Here is a 19,356-nt window from a genome sequence, read left to right as displayed (position 1 = left end):
TTACTGTCTATGGAAAAAAAGTGCTTTTTCCTAGACATGCTCTAAACATAACTGTATAGAGCCATTGAAAAATGCATTTGGGTAACAAAATATATAAATTCGGGGAATAGACCCAATGTTGCCAACTCTCATGATTTTATTGTGAGTTTGCAATATTTGGTGTTTTTTTTAAAGCCCCAGTTCCTGGAGTCGTAGGATCACATGAAACTCTCAGCTTTCTATTTTTTTTTTTTTTTAAATGTTGCTAGTCCTTACGATTCTAAAGCAGAGCTTCTAAACATGACCAAGCATACCCTAAAGGCTCAAAACTGAAGCCAAATAATGAACCCTTATATAGCTGTATCTACATCCTTATTTTTTAAGCCACTCTCTCATGACTTTGAAAGGCTGTGGTTGGCAATACTGTAGACCACAAATATAATTATCTGAAAACACTACACATACCAAAATATAGAGCTGATTTTATAAATAATCCTTTTGAAAATAATACTTTCAAAAGCTTAAGTACAACATTAAAATAAATACTATACACAATGGGGGACAATTAAATCAGTAAGCTCTCAAGTAAAAAAAAACAAAACAAAAACACAAACCCTTACGGGGTTCCTGACACTTCTGCCTTTGAAAACTGTCCCTTTAATTTACTGATCCACAACAGAGTTCTTTTTTCTCCTATTCTCCTCCTTCCTGGCTTCCCTACGGTAATTAAATACAAAATTCTACTTTAAAATATTGTTAAGGGTTGGGATTGTTAAGGCACACACTCCAGCTGTAACTCATGCCATTGTGTCTTTTTAATTATTATTTTTACACAATGATTTGCGTTAAGGACCAAGTATCAGGCTAAACTTTGAATTTCCCATCTTTTGTCTGCTTAAGCCAGACTCTCAGCATTATTTAAGTCTAATCTTGTGCATTTAATTTCCTCTTTGTTTCTGCTAGTGTTCTGAATATGTCATACAAAAATGATACTGTGCAGAGACATATTCAGGTGATGTCCCCACTATCCGCCATGAAGAAAATGAACAGGCATAACTGCACATCTACACAATACAAAACTTGTGGTCTCTCTGTGCTCTTTTTTCACTAAATTATAGGCTAAATTATAACAAACCTAATAAAACGATCCAATAAAAGTTGGTCCCTATCAAAGCGAGGTCTGCAAACTTTCATGTGGGGAGATGTTCGAGTATACCCTGTTTCTGCCTGTAGGTAATCACTAAACCCACGGACCACATCAAGCTGAATGAGTCACTCTTATTTTTTTGATGGTTTGCACATAATCTCTGAGTGGCTGCCTTAAAAGTTAATGCTGTGAAAGACTCTTTCTAATGCAGATATGGCATGGGCAGTCAAGAGATTTTGGCAAACAATCCCCCTAGGTAAATAACAACAACTCTGCACTGAGAGCATTAAAACAGTGAATGAAAAACAATCAACAAAATAAAAAATATAATTCAATGTAATTATATAATTTTCTGAAAGCGTGCTGAGCATTGGGCAAAACATCGGCCACAAACTGTGACTTCATTTAAAGATAAGGAATACAAAACAGAAATCAGACATACATACCAATATGAAAAACGTTCCATTACAATTAGAGCTTAAAAAATAGACTGAGGACAGAAGAATTTTGATAAGGTCACAAAGTGGTTTTAAAAAAAGACTATTTGAAATATAACCATTCTATAAAACACAGTATCATAGCATTTATTTCAAACTACAGTAGATACCCATTACCACATTTTATTAAAAATCTCTGCTTAGAAATGATCAATTATCAAATTATCCTATGACACAAATTTTATATCCTACATTGTATATGCACATATTATTATACTGTTACCCCTGTTTGACCAGAGTGGATAGCCAAAGTTTGAGGCTCTGTGGGTTGTTTCCACCAGGAGGAGAAACTAATGATGAAGCAAGATATTTCAGATGCAATTTATTAAATTTATAAAAATTATACACACAGTCCTGCTTCCCTGCACATGCCATGAATCAAGCAGGTACCCTAACCCTAGGGCAGAGAGCCAAACCCATTTGACCCTTATTCCTAGGGAGGGGAGCCATACCCATAGGAACCCTAACCCAAAGACAGGAAGCCCTACTCATAGGAATCCTAACCCTAGGGCGGGGAGCCCACCCATATTAACTCTAATCCTAGAGAGAAAAGCCCTACCAATGGAACCCTAACCCTAGGGTGGGGAGCTCTACCCATAGGAACCCTAACCCTAGCTCCAAGTGCCCTACCCATAGGAGCCTTAATACTAAGGCGGGAAGCCATACACATAGGAACCCTAACCCAAGTGCAGGTAGCTCTACCCATAGGAACCCTAACCTTAGCTCCAAGTGCCCTACCCACAGGAACCCTAACCCTAGTTCCAAGTGCCCTACCCATAGGAACCCTAACGCTAAGGCAGAGAGCCATACTCATAGGAATCCTAACCCAGGAACCCTAACCCTAGCTTCAAGTGCCCCACCCATAGGAACCCTAATTCCAGCTCCAAATGCCCTACCCAAAGGAACCCTACCATTAGGGTGGGGAACCCCACCCACAGGAACCCTAACCCTAGTTCCAAGTGTCCCACCCATAAGAAAGCTAACCCTAGATCCAAGAGCCCCACCCAGAGGAACTCTAACCCTAGGGTGGGGAGCCCTACCCATAGGAACCCTAACCCAAGCTGCAAGTTCCCTACCCATAACAACCCTAACCCTTCGCTGTTCCAAGCCTGCGTTTTCAGTCAGTATTCTGTGTGATGAAAACTTCTCTCTTTCTATCAGGGGTGCATTACCAGCATTTCTGTTACTATCTGCTTGGCTTTCTGGCTGCTTCTTCCCCCCGCCCCACCTCACCCTTTCTCTCAGACACACACAGACAGAAAGAGTTCCACCACCAACCAAAGTCTGCTCCTTGCATTTGAAACCTCTTGGGCTTGTTCCCAAGTTTTTCCATGTGTCTGTGTTTTGCATGCTACTTCTACTATTTCAACCACTTTACATTTATGTTGAATGAAAAGTGACTATTATGCTCAATCCAGAACAACAAAGTTTAACCCAACCCCCAATATATTTATATGTAATATAGATGAGATGTGGGAACAAGGATCAAATTTTCTTCTATTCCATCACAGGTCTAGGACTATTTGTTAGAAACATTTTCTGGTTCTGAAGAAATTTGCACTGGCGAGTTAAAATGTTTCTAAGTCCTGTGAGTCACGAGATAACCTCCTTCAAATCCTTCCCTAAAACTCTCTTTTGCCATGATGTCTACAAAAATCTTGACAACAATTAAATTATTAAGGCCACTAGCTATCATGCTGACCAATATTGTCTCATTGTTTCCTTATACTCTCCCATCAGTCTGTCTGCCTCTTGTCTTATACTTAGATTGTAAACTCTTTAGTAGTCTTTTATTCTGTGTTCTTACAGCACTTAGCAGAATGGGGGACTGGTCCATGACTGGAGTTCCTAGGTGCTAATACCATATTCTTATTACAGTTCTGTTAAACTCCTCACTTCAATTCCACCATGATTTTACAAATGATATTTTATGAGTTTGCAGAGTTAGCGATAATGGGTGGGATTTTCAAAAGCACTGTGTGTTGGCCTAACTCTGCTTTCATTGAAGTCAAAAAGAATTTTACCATTGACTCCAATGAAAGCAGAGTTAGGTAATCGTTTAGAGCTTTTGAAAAGCAACCTTAATGCTTTATCCCATCAGAAAGCTACGTCCCAACATTTAGATTGGTAATAACTACAGCACTAGTTTTTAGCTCCAGGAGCAGTTCTTGAGACAGCTGCCTCTAAATTCATACAGAAATTGAAATGGGGGGAAAAGCAAGGTAATAGACAGAAATACTATGTCATTTTAAGACCTGCTAACTTACAAGCTGTCAGGGCTAGGCACCATTGCTAGATACCACTGGGGAGCTGGACTTCCCAGTTTTCTACCTTCTGGTGCTCCCTTATGCACCAGACTCTAAAAATGTTATTGGGTCCTCTGACAAGCAGTGCTTTCCTGGAATGGTCCACGACTGAGTCTAATATGCCATTTTCATTCTCTTTGGAATTGTTTTGTAGTTAAAGATGATTTTAAAATTACATCTTTTGCAGAAGACTAACCTGACGTTTAGAATTCCCATAAAGCTCTATAAATAAATAAATAAAATCATTTTATAGAACAGGCACAATATGGATAATTAGTTTTTTAAAAGAAACCACAAAGGTGCCTCATGTATTCCTCCAGTGTAAAAACTGGACTAGATTGAGATTTTTATGTCTGACTCTTGTAAGGGGCAGCATGTGGCCCAGGGAAGGAGTTGACTGATTTGCAGTTCCTTTCTTAGTTCAAACCTTGAACTGTGAGCGGAGTGATCTGCTATTTCCCTGGACCAGAAGCAGATTACATGTCCTTTTCTGCTGGCCAGTGCATTGGGGAAGTGGAGACAAGGTTCAACCTACTCCTCACCCACCCATTCAGGAGGCATAAATACAACAGACCCAGAGCCTGCTCACCCCACACATGACCCTTGTAGAGCACACAGAAGAGGATGCAAGAAGATGAAGAACTTCACTTCTCTTTACTCCCCACACAGAGTAGTGGCAATTTTCAGCTGAATAGGATACCTCAAGTAGATTAAGTAAAACTCTAATTTATGTTGTTTTGGCAAGTAGATTAAACACAAAATATAAGAATAAGAAATATGCATATTTGAACATAAACATTTTCACACTCCTAACTTACGCATGTGAATACCTGATGTGTACACAAACTGGGTATTTGTACACGCGTATATTTGGTCAAATATCAGGATTAGTGCACATAAATTAGACACGTGCATTTTAATTTGGAAATTCTATGTATTTAAATATCTTAGGAAAATATAACACACCTAATCTTACTAAACAGATACCTAAAATAAAGCTCCTTCCTAAACTCTTCCCTGACACTTTGTATGATTCATACAAATTAGTCCAAAATCAGACACCGTTTCAATAAAAGAGGGTGGATGATTTTAGAGAATAAAATTCTAAAAGTAGAATATTTTAGTCACAGGAAGAATCATTTAAAAAGTGTGTTTTCATATCTAAATTTTAAAAATGTCTATTGTGAAGCCTTTCTATAAAATTTTAGTAACTATGTAAAATTTATAGATTAAATGCTCCAGTCATCTGTGATATTTCCAGCCTTAATTTTCAAATGAACCTAAATATTTGCATTCAAAAAACTGTATACAGTTCTAATCAACAATCAGAAGAAACTTCTTTCTTTTGTAGTATATTTCAAGAGTTTATTTAAAAGTAGAGTGGACAGTGAATCAAAAGCCTAAATCCAAGCAGTACTGAACTTTGGGAAATATTGGATCCAGGATCTGACCTCTGTCGGTTGATCACATCTCTAGTTTAGAGTTAAATTGGCATGAACTGTGGGAGATGGTTCTAGGGAGAACAGCTGTAAACTGTTGAGTAAACTGAGCCTTAGCTGGCATTGACTCAGACCCCAGTTGGGAGTGTGGAAGTTTAATGACAGTTTATACATAGTGACATAATGTTTCATGGTTTCCTCTCTTTAAGTTCAGTGTTTCTAGTTTAAAGAGTTCAGCAGAACCTCATTAATTCTCTCACTGCAGATTGCTTATTCTGCTAATTTGCAAAGTTCAGCAAGCAAGCACACAATTAAAAAAATAAAATAGAATGGATCATAAAATGTACTTTGTTCATTTATGTTTAACAAGCAAAGCTGAGTTTTAATTATTATGATAATACTTCATAGTACACTAATAAATGTACTGTTGTATTTAGTAAAAGTAATCTTAGGAATCTTAGTAATATCTACTAAGTAAAATCTTAGTAATATCAGACCACAGTGCAACTCTCTCCAATTAAATCGGCAGAAAAATGAGGTAAAACTGCTGGATTTTGCATGTGTGAGAATCATCAATTTGCAGATTAGCAAAATTAGAATTAGGATGGAAACTGTTCTAATTATAATTCAGATTTCATTATCTGATTTAGAGGGATGGAAAACGATAACCCAAAATTCCTACTGTCATTCTTAAAGAATAAGATTTTTGACTTACACAGGGTTCTCCATTCTACTCATCCCAAAAAGTGACCTCTGCAATGGATTGAATGCCTAGCTTCTACTGTTTTATGAATGTGGACCATGATGATCATACTTGACAAATCTCTTCAGAAGATACAAGTGACCTTTTTGCCTTCGATACAGAAACTGATCTAGTAAAATGTGCAATGATAGAGTCATAGAATCATAGACATGTAGGGTTGGAAGGGACCTTGAGAAAAGCCATCAAGTCCAGCCCTCAGCGCTGCGGCAGCATCAAGTAAAGCTAGACCATCCCTGACAGGTGTTTATCTAACCTGTTCTTAAAAACCTCCAATGATGGAGATTTCACAGCTTCCCTTAGAAGCCTGTTCCAGAGCTTAACTACCCTTATAGTTGGAAAGTTTTCTCTAGTATCTAACCTAAATTTCTCTTGCTGAAGATTAAGCCCATTACTTCTTGTCCTATACTCAGTGGACTTGGAGAACAGCTGATCACTATGCTCTTTATAGCGGCTCTTAACATATTTGAAGACTGTTACCAAGTCCCCCCTCAATCTTCTTTTCCAAGACTAAACATATCTCATTTTTTTTAACCTTCCCTCAGAGGTCAGATGTTCTAAATCTTTTATCATTTCTGTTGCTTTCACATAGACTCTCTCCAATTTGCCCACATCTTTCTTAAAGTGACATACAGAATTGGAGACAGTACTCCAGCAGAGGCCTCCCTAGTGCTGAGTAGAGCAAGACAATTACCTCCTGTGTCTTAAATACAACATTCCTGTTAATGAACCCCAGAATGACATTAGCCTTTTTTGCAGCTGTATTGCATTGTTAGGCTCATATTCAATTTGTGATCCATAAGAGCGGCCATACTGAGTCAGACCAAAGGTCCATCTAGCCCAGTATCCTATGTTCCGACAGTGAACAATGCCAGGTGCTTCAGAGGGAATGAACAGAATAGATAATCATCAAGTGATCCATCCCCTGTCGCCCATTCCCAACTTCTGGCAAACAGAATCCCTGCCCATCCTGGCTAACAGTCATTGATGGACTTATCCTCCATGAATTTATCATGTTCTTTTTTGAACCCTGTTACAGTCTTGGCCTTCACAACATCCTCTGGCAAAGAGTTCCACAGGTTGACTGTGTGTTGTGTGAAGAAATACTTCCTTTTGTTTGTGTTTAAACCTGCTGCCTATTAACCTCTATGATCCACTATAACCCCAAATCCTTTTTCAATGGTACTACTACCTAGCCAGTTATTCCCATTTCGTAGTAGTGCACTAGGCTTTATTGAATTTCATATTTTTGAATTCAGAGCAATTCCCCAATTAGTCAAGGTCTTCTTGAATACTAATCTTGTCCTCCAAAGTGCCTGCAATCACTCCCAATTAGCTGTCACTGCAAATTTTATAAGCAATACTCTCAACTGCATTATTCAAGTCATTAATGAAAATATTGAGTAGTTCCAGATTCAGGACAGACCTCTGATGGACCCCACTAGATACATCCGCCCACTGATAACTACTCTGAATATGGTCTTTCAACCAGTTATGCCCCCACCCATTGAGTAATTTGATTTAGACAACATTACCCTTGTTTGCTTATGAGACTACCACGTGGGACTTTTTCAAAAAGCCTTACTAACATCAAGATATATCACATCCTATCCAGTAGGCCAGTAACACTGTCAAAAAAGGAAATTAGGCTGCTTTGGTATGATTTGTTTATGACAAATTTCTTGGCTATTGGTTATTTCTTATCACCCTCTTATGCTCTAGGTGCTTACAAATGGATTGTTTAATCATTTATTCCACTATCTTTCCAGGTATTGAAGTTATGCTGACTGGTCTATAATTCTTTGGGTCCTCTTTTGTTCCCCTTTTATGATATGATTTAAAATGTATTTTTCATAAAAATGTATTTATTTGAAAAACAATGGTGTGCCTGCATACACATTCTTCTTTAAAAACTTGAGAGAGGCTTGAGCTGCAATGTTTGGGTCCAGATCTAAATATCCCAAAGTGCATAGTGTTGAACAGTAGAGTGTAAATGGCCGATAGTTGGTGCTGTGTCTGGTGTAGTGACAAAAAGGAGTTACTGACAGAGTGACTTTTTTTTACAATGTATTTCACTGTCTTTACTATATTTTACATTTATAACAATAATTTGAGTGTTAATACTATAGTATTCCAGAGAGATTAAACATAAAACTGAGAGATTATTTGATCTGAGAGAAAAGCAAAATATGGGGTTTCTTAGATAAACGCATTCAGAAGGCAGAGTGTAGGGTTGTTGAGAATCTCAGTAACAAGATTGCTGCCTTGAAAATTAATCTTCACCCTTTGCTTGACAAAAGAGAATGAATGTAGCCTAAGCAAAACATTTTGCATATGCATTCTTGCAAATGAAGTGTCTACATAGAATTATTCAACAGTCTATTGGTATTTTTGGGACAACTACTGGTCATCCCACACCTGCATGACAATGTGATGCCACCAATCAGTGCTTGTTTCCCTAGCCCAAAAGCGATGGTCTACCGTATGCAGCTACTCGGTGAATGCCAAAAGCACTGATAAGTTGCTGCAGTTCTTATTACACTGGGGTGCCTGTGATTCATCCTCTGTCAGTAACTTTGCGAGTAACTCTGCTGCCATGTGCAATGTTCTCAAGACAGTTAACAGCACATAGGAGAGAAGTGCGGGATCCATCCACTCTTACTGCAGATGCTGGCGCACACTACAAAGACTGACAGTTGGAAAAACGACACAAAAAGAAAGCCAGAACGACACTAAAGGAAGTCTGAAACCATTGGAGGGCTGGGACACAAAGCTGTGCATCACGGGGCATTTTGCATGTCCCAGGATGCACCGCGCTCCATTTCACCTTCCCACAACACCTAGTGACAAATGGTGTCGCCAGACACTGTGGGATACATACCCACAGTACATTGCTCACGCTGTTGACAATGGTGCTCCGAATGTGGACACGACTGTCAACAGAGGGAGCAAATGTAGACTTGCTTTGGCGACTTTGATTTTGTCTTTTTTTCGTGTCAACATTAGTTTAATCGACAAAACTTGACAGTGTAGACAAGCCCTTAGAGAACCTGAGAACACTCCAATCAGACAAAGAATGTGGAACTGATGAGTTGTCAACCTTTTCTAGGCTGGAGGGAATATTCATGAAGGGGCATACACACAAACATGCACCCTAAGCCAAAAAATGTAACACTCAAACTTACCAATATGTTTCAGAATTTGTTGCTGAAGACTTATGATAAGAGATTCATTGACTCTGACCAACAACTAGTGATGTTCCTAAAAAGATTAGTCATATATAATTGTGTTTATATTACAAAAAGATCATTGGTAATCACATCCAAAGAGTAAAAACCAGGAGATATTTAAAAAAACAACAATCCAAACCTTCAAACTGGATGGCTTGGGGAACTAGGAAAGAGACAACCATTCATGTTTAAATCACCTATTCAAATATAGTTCTGCTGTCTAAAGACTGAATTAATTTAGTCCAATGGCCTATATAAAATCAGCTTCAAGTCTAGCTCCCAGTGCAGAGACAGGTTCTCAGTGCTGAAGACTAATCCAGATCACAAATGGGATCCTTGTTGGCAGACACAGAAAAGCACAAAGCACTAAATAAGTATTGTGACAGGATCAGGCCGGATGGCTACAGGAGAGTAATAGACGGCAGATATATTAGCCCCAGGTTAAGAGGGTCCCTTTTCCCTGGGTAAGGTAACAGGGAAGGTTCCAGAACAATCAGGAACCTTCTGGAGACAATTAAGACAGACAGGCTGATTAGAACACCTGCAGCCAATCAAGAAGCTGCTAGAATCAATTAAGGCAGGCTAATCAGGGCACTTGGGTTTAAAAATGAGCTCTCTTCAGTTTGTGGTGCGCGTGTGAGGAGCTGGGCGCAAGAGGCACTAAGAGCTGAGAGTGAGAACGCGGACTGTTGGAGGACGGAGGAGTACAAGCATTATCAGACACCAGGAGGAAGGTCCTATGGTGAGGATAAAGAAGGGGTTGGGAGGAGGCCACGGGGAAGTAGCCCAGGGAGTTGTAGCTGTCGCACAACTGTTCCAGGAGGAACCCAGATCAGAGGGCAGGCCTGGGTTCCCCCCAAACCTCCCAACTCCTGGTCAGTCCTCCTGTGACCTGGACTGTGGGTTCACGAAAATGGCCAAGCTGAGGGCTGCCGTGAAGCTCCAAGGTGAGCAAATCCGTCAATAAGCGCAAGACCCACCAAGGTAGAGGAGGAACTTTGTCACAGTATGAAGACTAAATAATGCTATCATCTGCAGAGGGGCTTGACAGAACATTCTAGGATACTGACTTGTGCTGTTGCTACATATGTTGACACATTTCTGTTGACAGAGGTCTTCAATCTGACAATCTTGCCATGTTTGCTAAAATTAAAATAATACTGCGGTAGAGTGCACCCCCATATTCACACCCTACACGCTATTGTAATCATCTTTGTATAAGACATGCCTTGTGAGGTATCATTTGAAAACTCAAAACTTGCTGATCAATAATAGCATGGTAAAATGCTTTTAGCAACATTACGCATCAAGGTATGAACGAAAGCTGAAATTATGACTGAAGTGTGTTTCCCAGATTAATCTGGGGAGGGGCTAAACCAGTTTCTCAAAGACAAAGGGCAAGCTGACACCCCAGCCCGCTGTTAACAAAGCCATCACCCATCAAATGGCAATTCTTTAGCAAGTAAGGGTGGGGGAAGAAAGAGATCTGCTTCTTAGCAAAGAAACAGCATGAGGTCTCCTTCCTCCACCAAAATCCCTGTCTCTTGTGTTCTGTCTATGCTAGCACTTTTGTTGACAAAACTTTAGTCAGTCATAGGTGTGAAAAAAAAACACATCCCGACTGACATAAGTTTCACTGACAAAAGCGCTGGTGTGGACAGCACTATGTTGGCAGGAGATGCTCTCCTCCCAACATAGCTAGTGCCGCTTGTTGGGGTATACAATAGACTTCTTGTATTGTTTTATCTAATCCACTGTGTTTAAGTTAAATTGTCTAGGTAACTCCATTTAAGATAGCTGGTCTCTATTATTCCTTTAAAGGAATAAAGGACTTCATAGTTTTGGACTATCTAGGAAAGGGCTGGGCATACATTTCTGGAGGAAAATCCAGGACTGTGTATGTTGGGGTCACCCTGCAGTATAACCAAGACAGGTGAAAGCCAAAGTGTAACCCAAGTGTGGCTGCCAGGCTGCAGTTACACACAGACACTCGGGGGTGGGACGCATGCTGAAAGTCTGTCTGTGAGTGGACCAGGTGAGAGCTACTACCAGCAAGGTATTGTAAGACACCCAAGATTGCAGGACAGGGGTGACACAGTCCTTCACTGATCTGGATAGCACCCTGGTATGTCATAAATACCATTTATCCAAATCCTAGAAATTTCAGTTTCCAAAAAAGGAAGATTGAATTAAAAAAAATAAAAGTTTGTTGTCAGAATTCACTACTTTTGTTGATAATATCCAGTATAGTAGGCTTTTTAGTAGTTCTTCAGTTAGAATTTTTTGTACACATGTGCATTTCAGAAATATTCAATTTTTTCACATTTAAGAAAGATTTCCAAAAGATGGTTATCCAAATATTTACTATATAGCGACATTTACACCTTTGGTATTTTCCACAAGCTCCTCAATTACCTATTCCTGTTCTAAAGGCAGCAGTTGCAAATGCTCCAGTAAACAGCCTGATGGTCACAGACACCTGTATTCTAAGTAATTTCTATGTGCTGAGTTTTTAGAAAAGTGCTGCAGGTGCTGCCGCGGGTGCTGTGATGTGCAACATAAATATTCCACAAAATACTGTATTTGCATTCAGATACTGACAGACATTAATCTCAAACCCTTTATACCCTCCAACACAATAAAAATGTGGAACAAAATTCCTATTATTTTTATGAGCTAGAAATCAGATATGATTACGAACTGTTCAAATAGAACAGTTGCTTTTAGCTTTCCACACAGGAGAAGAAAACACTTGAGCAGGTCTCCTATAACAGCTTAACCTTTGGGAAGAACCCTTCTTTAAAATCACCTCTATAACTCGATTAAGACTCTATGCAATGCTGTTTTGCTTGGGCAGATTTGTCTCACACTGATATGGGAAGATTTAGTTTGTGTTCTGCACATTAATATACTGTAAATGTAGATGTTTATACAAAAGCAAAGGCTGGAGGAAGTTGTCAAATTAATGGCAAAAATAAGACAAAAAGTTCTTCATTAGCAGGCTCAAACATGCTCATTTGTTTTAGATCAGGAAATTCTTGGTGTCAACAAGATTTTCAGAATTTTTTTTTATTTAATGCTCAGAAACATCAAGCCTGCAACAATTACCATGTGATATAATATAGAGGAAGTTGTATCCTGGGGTTAATTTAGAACTAGAATGCTCTGAGTGAGTGAGAGAGAGAGATAGAGAGATTTTAATAATAGACTGTCACATAAAATTAATCCTTGATTATCTGCTTCAAAAATCCACACATGCCTTTCCCTTTTTTACCAAAATCCTTGAGACACTATATTGAAACTCTGAAAGCTGCCTTTTGGACAAAACCTGAAAAATCCAGATACGAACAGTTTCAGAATATGGATGCACTATTAAACTATTTGTCACAAACTGTCAACATTCAGTGCAGCAGTCAACAGCATTTAAACAAAGTTAGCAGCACTAATTGCTTCAGCTGAGCCTTCAAGAGTCTCTGGACTGAGAGTGATAAGGACCAATGAACCTTGGCTTCAGACAACTCTCTAAAGCTTTTAAACACTTCTAAATTGCAGAAATAAATACAGTTGACTAATGTTCCCATAATTTTATATTTAGTAAAAGATAAGTACAAGAACTTCAAACATATCCCTATTGAGAAGTCACCCTCTCTAAGAAGAGACATTTATTCCTACTCCTCTTGGTCCATTCACATGTCTATGGCAGGATCATCAATTCCAGGGTGAGAATACTTTGATTTTAAAACTACAGAATTGTTGCAGCTGCAACATTTGGCAAAGGACACAATATTATACTAAATGGAATCTGACATTGTACTAAATTGAATCCATGACAACAGACAGTTTGCGATAATGTTAATCATTATTGATTGATAAAATTTAATATGAAAATGAAGGTTAATTACCAGTATCTGGAGTCCTTTGAGATGAGTCTCTGCATATTCATACATGCAGGATCAAAGCACCTGCACTGTGTGCCATCAGAATCTTTGGGGAGCAACGTCCACTGGGACCACTCACCTCTCCTTGCCTATCCCCATAGGGTTAAAACCTGGGGATTGGTCTCAAGCACCCTTTAGTTTCTCTAATCATCAAAGGTGTGGCAAGTCTAGATTGCACACTGTGTCCTACATGCTTATCTCCATCCATTTTCTGCCCTGTGGGGAGCTACCTTTGTTTGTAGCCAGTCAGCTTTTCTTTAGAAAAAGAAGAGGACGGCACCCACCCAATGTGGAAATCATCTTCTCTGGCAAAGTCATGAGGGCTGCCTTATACCCTTACTGTGGGTGTGGAGGGAGGCTCTCCAAGCCCTGGTGATTATGTCTAGCAGTCTGGCAATTAAACTTCAGCCAGGAAGAAATCTGCTTACACATAAAAGTACAGGTTTTTTTTTATTTAAATATATTTATATATAAACTGGTCCATGACTGGCTGAGGCTAACAGGTTTGTTCTCTAACACAATCAGAATACAGCAGACCAGTCATTACAACAACCCTGAATACCTATCAGGTTTATTGCATCAGCACAGCATCCATCATGTAAGATTACTGGACCAAATTCTTTGGCTTGACTCCATGGGAAATTCTGATACGGTATACCCCCTTCTGGGGATTCCCCTATGAGTCCCGACCAGTCATGGAACCTGCATAACTGCCTTTTTTTGGCAGGTTCTTTCCTCTGCAGCCCCTGGTGCAGAGGACCAATAAAAGCCGTGGAGGGCCATGTCGGGTGGAGTTGCAGTGCACAGGCAATGCAGCAATCCATGGCTGGCGGGCACAAATTAGAGCAGCCTGAGTCTGCCCTAATCTACATGAGGTCAGCGTAGGACCTATTCCAGAATCAGGAAGCTGTGATTGGTTCTCTTTTGACCCCCCCTCAGTGCAGATAAGAATCTGGCCCATTAAATTTGCATAAATTACAATGTTGATATAATAAATATAAAGTCAGTGCAATAGAAAAGTGCCACAAAAATCAACGTTTTCTACTTTGAAAATAAGATTCAATTTTTTTAAAGAATCTCAAACATGCACATGCTGGAACTTTTAGGCACAGATAAGATAGTACCAATTTTCAAAGTTGAATGCATGGATCTAGACAGGCTGAAAATTAGGCCAGAGCTACATATGGCCAGTGTCTGAGCATGCACATGGATTCCAAAACGGCAAACAGCTTTGGAATTTTGAAGTGAGTCTTCAATTCATCATTCTGCTATACTGCTCACACGGAGACAGCTGCAATTCAAAGCTGCAAATTCATCATCTCTCTTTGCAGCTTCTGGTAAACCGGAATATCAACTGTAACAGTGGCCATGTCAGATGTGGATGACACAGAAATCCTGTGGCAAAGCTCAAAGAGTGGACTGTAAAGCATTTTACCACACTGATGACAAAGACTGGAGAAAGATAACACTGAAGAAAAATGTTGCCATGTGCAACACACATTGCTGGCCATTTGTACCTAATACATATTTGTTAAAGAAATCTTATCCTTCCCTTCCATATCTGCTGCCAAAATCCCTGACCATGCCTTGATAACGTATCACCTTGACTCCAGTAACCACCTTCGCCACAGTTTACTGACAACCTTCCCTTCCAGTAATTCCAAAATACTACCTCTAAACTCACTTTTCTAGTCCACTGCAACAACCAGATGCTGTCTGAATTCACTGATGTGTGATATAACCAAGACTTTTGTTGGAAAATACAGAGTAGGTAAAAGTACCGTAATACTCATGCAATATATATAAAATGAAATCATGGCATAAATCTGCACATTACAATGAGTTCTTTGATAATTTACTGATGTATCCTGGTGATCTTTGTGTCATTCAAGGTTAGTTTTGTTTTTGGGGCCACACGATATACCATAGCGGTCTACATTTAGAAAGGACAGGGCAAAAGTTTTCAAAAGTTTTTGGGGCCACACGATATACCATAGCGGTCTACATTTAGAAAGGACAGGGCAAAAGTTTTCAAAAGTTTTTCATAACAAGAGACTAAGGTTGTCCTGTAAGCACGTAATGGATAATTTCACTAATAATTATTGTCTATGTAGAATGATGAGTATAGCAATAATGCCACTGTCAGTGATAAGTCATATTTCATGGCTGTCATCTTCAAAAAGCTACAGTTGAACCTCGGGAATGGAGGTTGTTCACAACTCTGAAATGTTTCTAACTCTTACCAAAGCATTATGTTTGTTCTTTCAAAAGTTTATAACTGAACATTGATTTAATACAGCTTTGAAACTTTACTATGTGGAAGAAAAATGCTGCTTTTAGCCATCTTAATTTAAACGAAACAAGCACAGAAACAGTTTCCTTACCTTGTGAAATCTTTTTTTTTAAACTTTCTTTTTTTTTTTTTTAGTAGTTTACATTTAACACAGTACTGTACTGTCTTTGCTTTTTATTGGGGGGTGTGGGTGTCTCTGCTGCTACCTGATTGCATACTTCCGGTTCCAAATGAGGTGTGTGGTTGACTGGTCAGTTTGTAACTCTGAGGTTCTACTGTCTATATAACACTCTGGGTAAAATAACTATGAAATATGACATTTTAAAAGTATGAATAAAGCCATAAACAATACTTCAGCTTTTAAACAACAGAATGAAAGAGAAACTTAATGCAGGGAGCATATGTAGGAGGTTTTTGAGTAAGTAACCCACCATATGGCAAAAATGAGAATGGCCTTCAAAAAGCTTTAGCAAAGCTTTTGACACTGTCTCCCACAGTATTCTTGCCAGCAAGTTAAAGACGTATGGGCTGTATGAATGGACTATAAGGTGGATAGAAAGCTGGCTAGATTGCCGGGCTCAACGTGTAGTGATCAATGGCTCCATGTCTAGTTGGCAGCCGGTATCAAGTGGAGTGCCCCAAGGGTCGGTCCTGGGGCCGGTTTTGTTCAATATCTTCATAAATGATCTAGAGGACGGTGTGGATTGCACCCTCAGCAAGTTTGCAGATGACACTAAACTGGGAGGAGAGGTAGATATGCTGGAGGGTAGAGATAGGATACAGAGGGCCCTAGACAAATTACAGGATTGGGCCAAAAGAAATCTGATGAGGTTCAACAAGGACAAGTGCAGAGTCCTGCACTTAGGACGGAAGAATCCCATGCACTGCTACAGACTAGGGACCGAATGGCTCGGCAGCAGTTCTGTAGAAAAGGACCTAGGGGTTACAGTGGACGAGAAGCTGGATATGAGTCAACAGTGTGCCCTTGTTGCCAAGAAGGCCAATGGCATTTTGGGATGTATATGTAGGGGCATTGCCACCAGATCGAGGGACATAGTGGTTCCCCTCTATTCGACACTGGTGAGGCCTCATCTGGAGTACTGTGTCCAGTTTTGGGCCCCACACTACAAGAAGGATGTGGAAAAATTGGAAAGAGTCCAGCGGAGGGCAACAAAAATGATTTGGAGACTGGAACACATGACTTATGAGGAGAGGCTGAGGGAACTGGGGATGTTTAGTCTACGGAAGAGAAGAATGAGGGGGGATTTGATAGCTGCTTTCAACTACCTGAAAGGGGGTTCCAAAGAGGATGGATCTAGACTGTTCTCAGTGGTAGGAGATGACAGAACAAGGAGTAATGGTCTCAAGTTACAGTGGGGAAGGTTTAGGTTGGATATTAGGAAAAACTTTTTCACTAGGAGGGTGGTGAAACACTGGAATGCGTTACCTAGGGAGGTGGTGGAATCTCGTTCCTTAGAAGTTTTTAAGGTCAGGCTTGACAAACCCCTGGCTGGGAAGATTTAGTTGGGGATTGGTCCTGCTTTGAGCAGGGGGTTGGACTAGATGACCTCCTCAGGTCCCTTCCAACCCTGATATTCTATGATTCTATGAAAAAGATATGGACAAGCTGAAACTGAATGGATATAAGTTAACAATAATTTGCGCTGCATTTTTTCATCTTTCTGAAATATCACATGGCAGGTAGAAGCAAGAAAAACAACATTTTCCCTGCTTTTACTATCCCAAAAGAGAGAGAATTTTTGGTCACAGGAGTGTAAAACAGCAGATCAAAATATTTAGTCACAGATGCTGTTTAAAAAGACTGGGACCAGACTTTTTTTTATCCAGTTCCAGTAGAAACTTTTTTATAAAAGCAGTGCCCTATTTTTCTTCCTACTCATCTACAAAATGTCAAGTGAAACACGGACTTTCTGTTGAACAAAGGAAAAGAGCATCTCAAGTGCTTCAGCCAACCAATTACGTATCTATAGAAATAACTGTATATCATCTAAAAGTAAAGGTTTCCACAGAGAAAGCTCTATCTGAAAAATAGAGAAAGTGATGTCTTCCAAATTAGGGCTTAATGGCATGCAAAATTGCAATGGTTTAACTAAATATGAGGTTTTAAAATTCATTTAGTTAAACCCATGCAAAAGGTTTCATGGAGACTAAGTATATTCATACCTGGTTTATATGAATTTAGCTTAAATCAATTAGGAACAAGTTTAAACTAAAATGAAATAAGCTATTCTTAAACCAAAGTAAGACTGTTTACATAAGGTTTTGCAGGGGTGTTCCTAAATCAGTTAAAAAGCTGATTTAAGTTAAACTGGTGTAACTTCTGGGTGTAGGTAAGGTTTTAGACTCCAAAATAAATTTACTCAGAGAAAAGGATTTTACACACACACACACACACACACACACACACACACACACAGAGAGCATGGTATTTCTCATTGTACCCAATGTACAGATTGCATCCCAAAATGGTCTACTGAGTTAAATACAGTTAGAGAGTAGCAATGAGAGAGAGAAGTAAAGGTTAGAAATAAAAGGTATGTTTTTAGGTGAAACTGAAAGTAGGTATACTCATGATGGACAGCTACAGAAAGGCTATTCTAGATGGCAGGAGTATCAAAGGCAAAGACTTTGACCATTAGAACGATATTTTGCACTTCTATCTAATCTCAAAGTGATTTACAAACTTTACTGAATTCAACTTCTCAACATTCCTCTGAGTAGGTAAATATTATCCCCTTTTACAAGTAGAAAAAGTAAATCACTAGGGAGGTGAGTGCAGAGTAGAACCCAGACTGCCTAAGTCTTTGTCCTGAGATGCTGTCTTGCATGAACAATGGAAGGGTGGAAAGTGAGCCAGGAGGCCAATGCAAAGTGAGCAGTCAGCAGATTGGATAGAGGCAAGGTGACTTTACAACCATGTAAAACAGTTCAAGGAGTAAATAAAAATGTTTCTAAGTGTTTCTGGTGTCATCATCTGTTGCAGGGAAAGCATAGATCCTTAATTTGGATCTAGATTGCTAAATGTAAGATGAGCTACTTTTCCACTGTTTCGTTTTAAAATATAAACACATTGGCAATTTTTAAGTTTTGCACATGTATTCTGTTATGATATAATGTCCTTTCTATTTTAGGAAAGGAGAAATGTATTTGAAAGTTTAGATTTCTCTGGGCTGCTTAAATTGCAAATTAATTTGCATGGGAAGCACATTTGTTTAGTCCACAGTTTTTTCTGCAAATAACTTAGAAGGAAAAAATCTTCTTGCCTGGAAGACAGGGGTAGCCACTGGGAAAATGTAACAAAAACCTCAAAATGAAATAAATTCCTACAAATGGATGCACAGGACAGCTGTCCACTGCACTGAACTGGCCTTTCCAGCAGCAGCACTTGATCTCAATGATTGACAGAGTGCACTACTTTCAGTGGAGTCAATTAAACATAGCAGAAGAGGAATATTGGCTCAATGGCAGAATAATGAATAATATCACTTAATTCTTACTGTGTATAGTACTTTTCATCTTCAAAGCTCTGTGCAAACTTTAAATTGTCAGTCACATATTGATTAGACTGAGACTATCTTTCAGCTAGAAATAAAAAGAAATACTGGCTGCTAAATAATACACAGAATACAAGGTGATATCTGTTGAGATCTGTGTTTTGAATTTCACTCTCGACAGCCATCCAGCAGCTTACAATTTATATCTTACAAACTACGTAGTGACACTGTTGTCATTATACCTTAATTTAG

The 19,356-nt window shown here is 39.2% G+C and overlaps 1 protein-coding gene across 1 annotated transcript in view; it reads right to left on the bottom strand.

Annotated features, from left to right (window-relative positions):
- Positions 1–19,356, bottom strand: part of ULK4 (unc-51 like kinase 4) — a 397,461-nt gene that overhangs the window by 83,943 nt on the left and 294,162 nt on the right. The window lies entirely within an intron of this gene.

This window comes from Eretmochelys imbricata, chromosome 2 (genome assembly GCF_965152235.1).
Source record: "Eretmochelys imbricata isolate rEreImb1 chromosome 2, rEreImb1.hap1, whole genome shotgun sequence".
Taxonomy (NCBI): Eukaryota; Metazoa; Chordata; order Testudines; family Cheloniidae; genus Eretmochelys; species Eretmochelys imbricata.
This window is presented reverse-complemented; position numbering and strand designations above follow the sequence as displayed.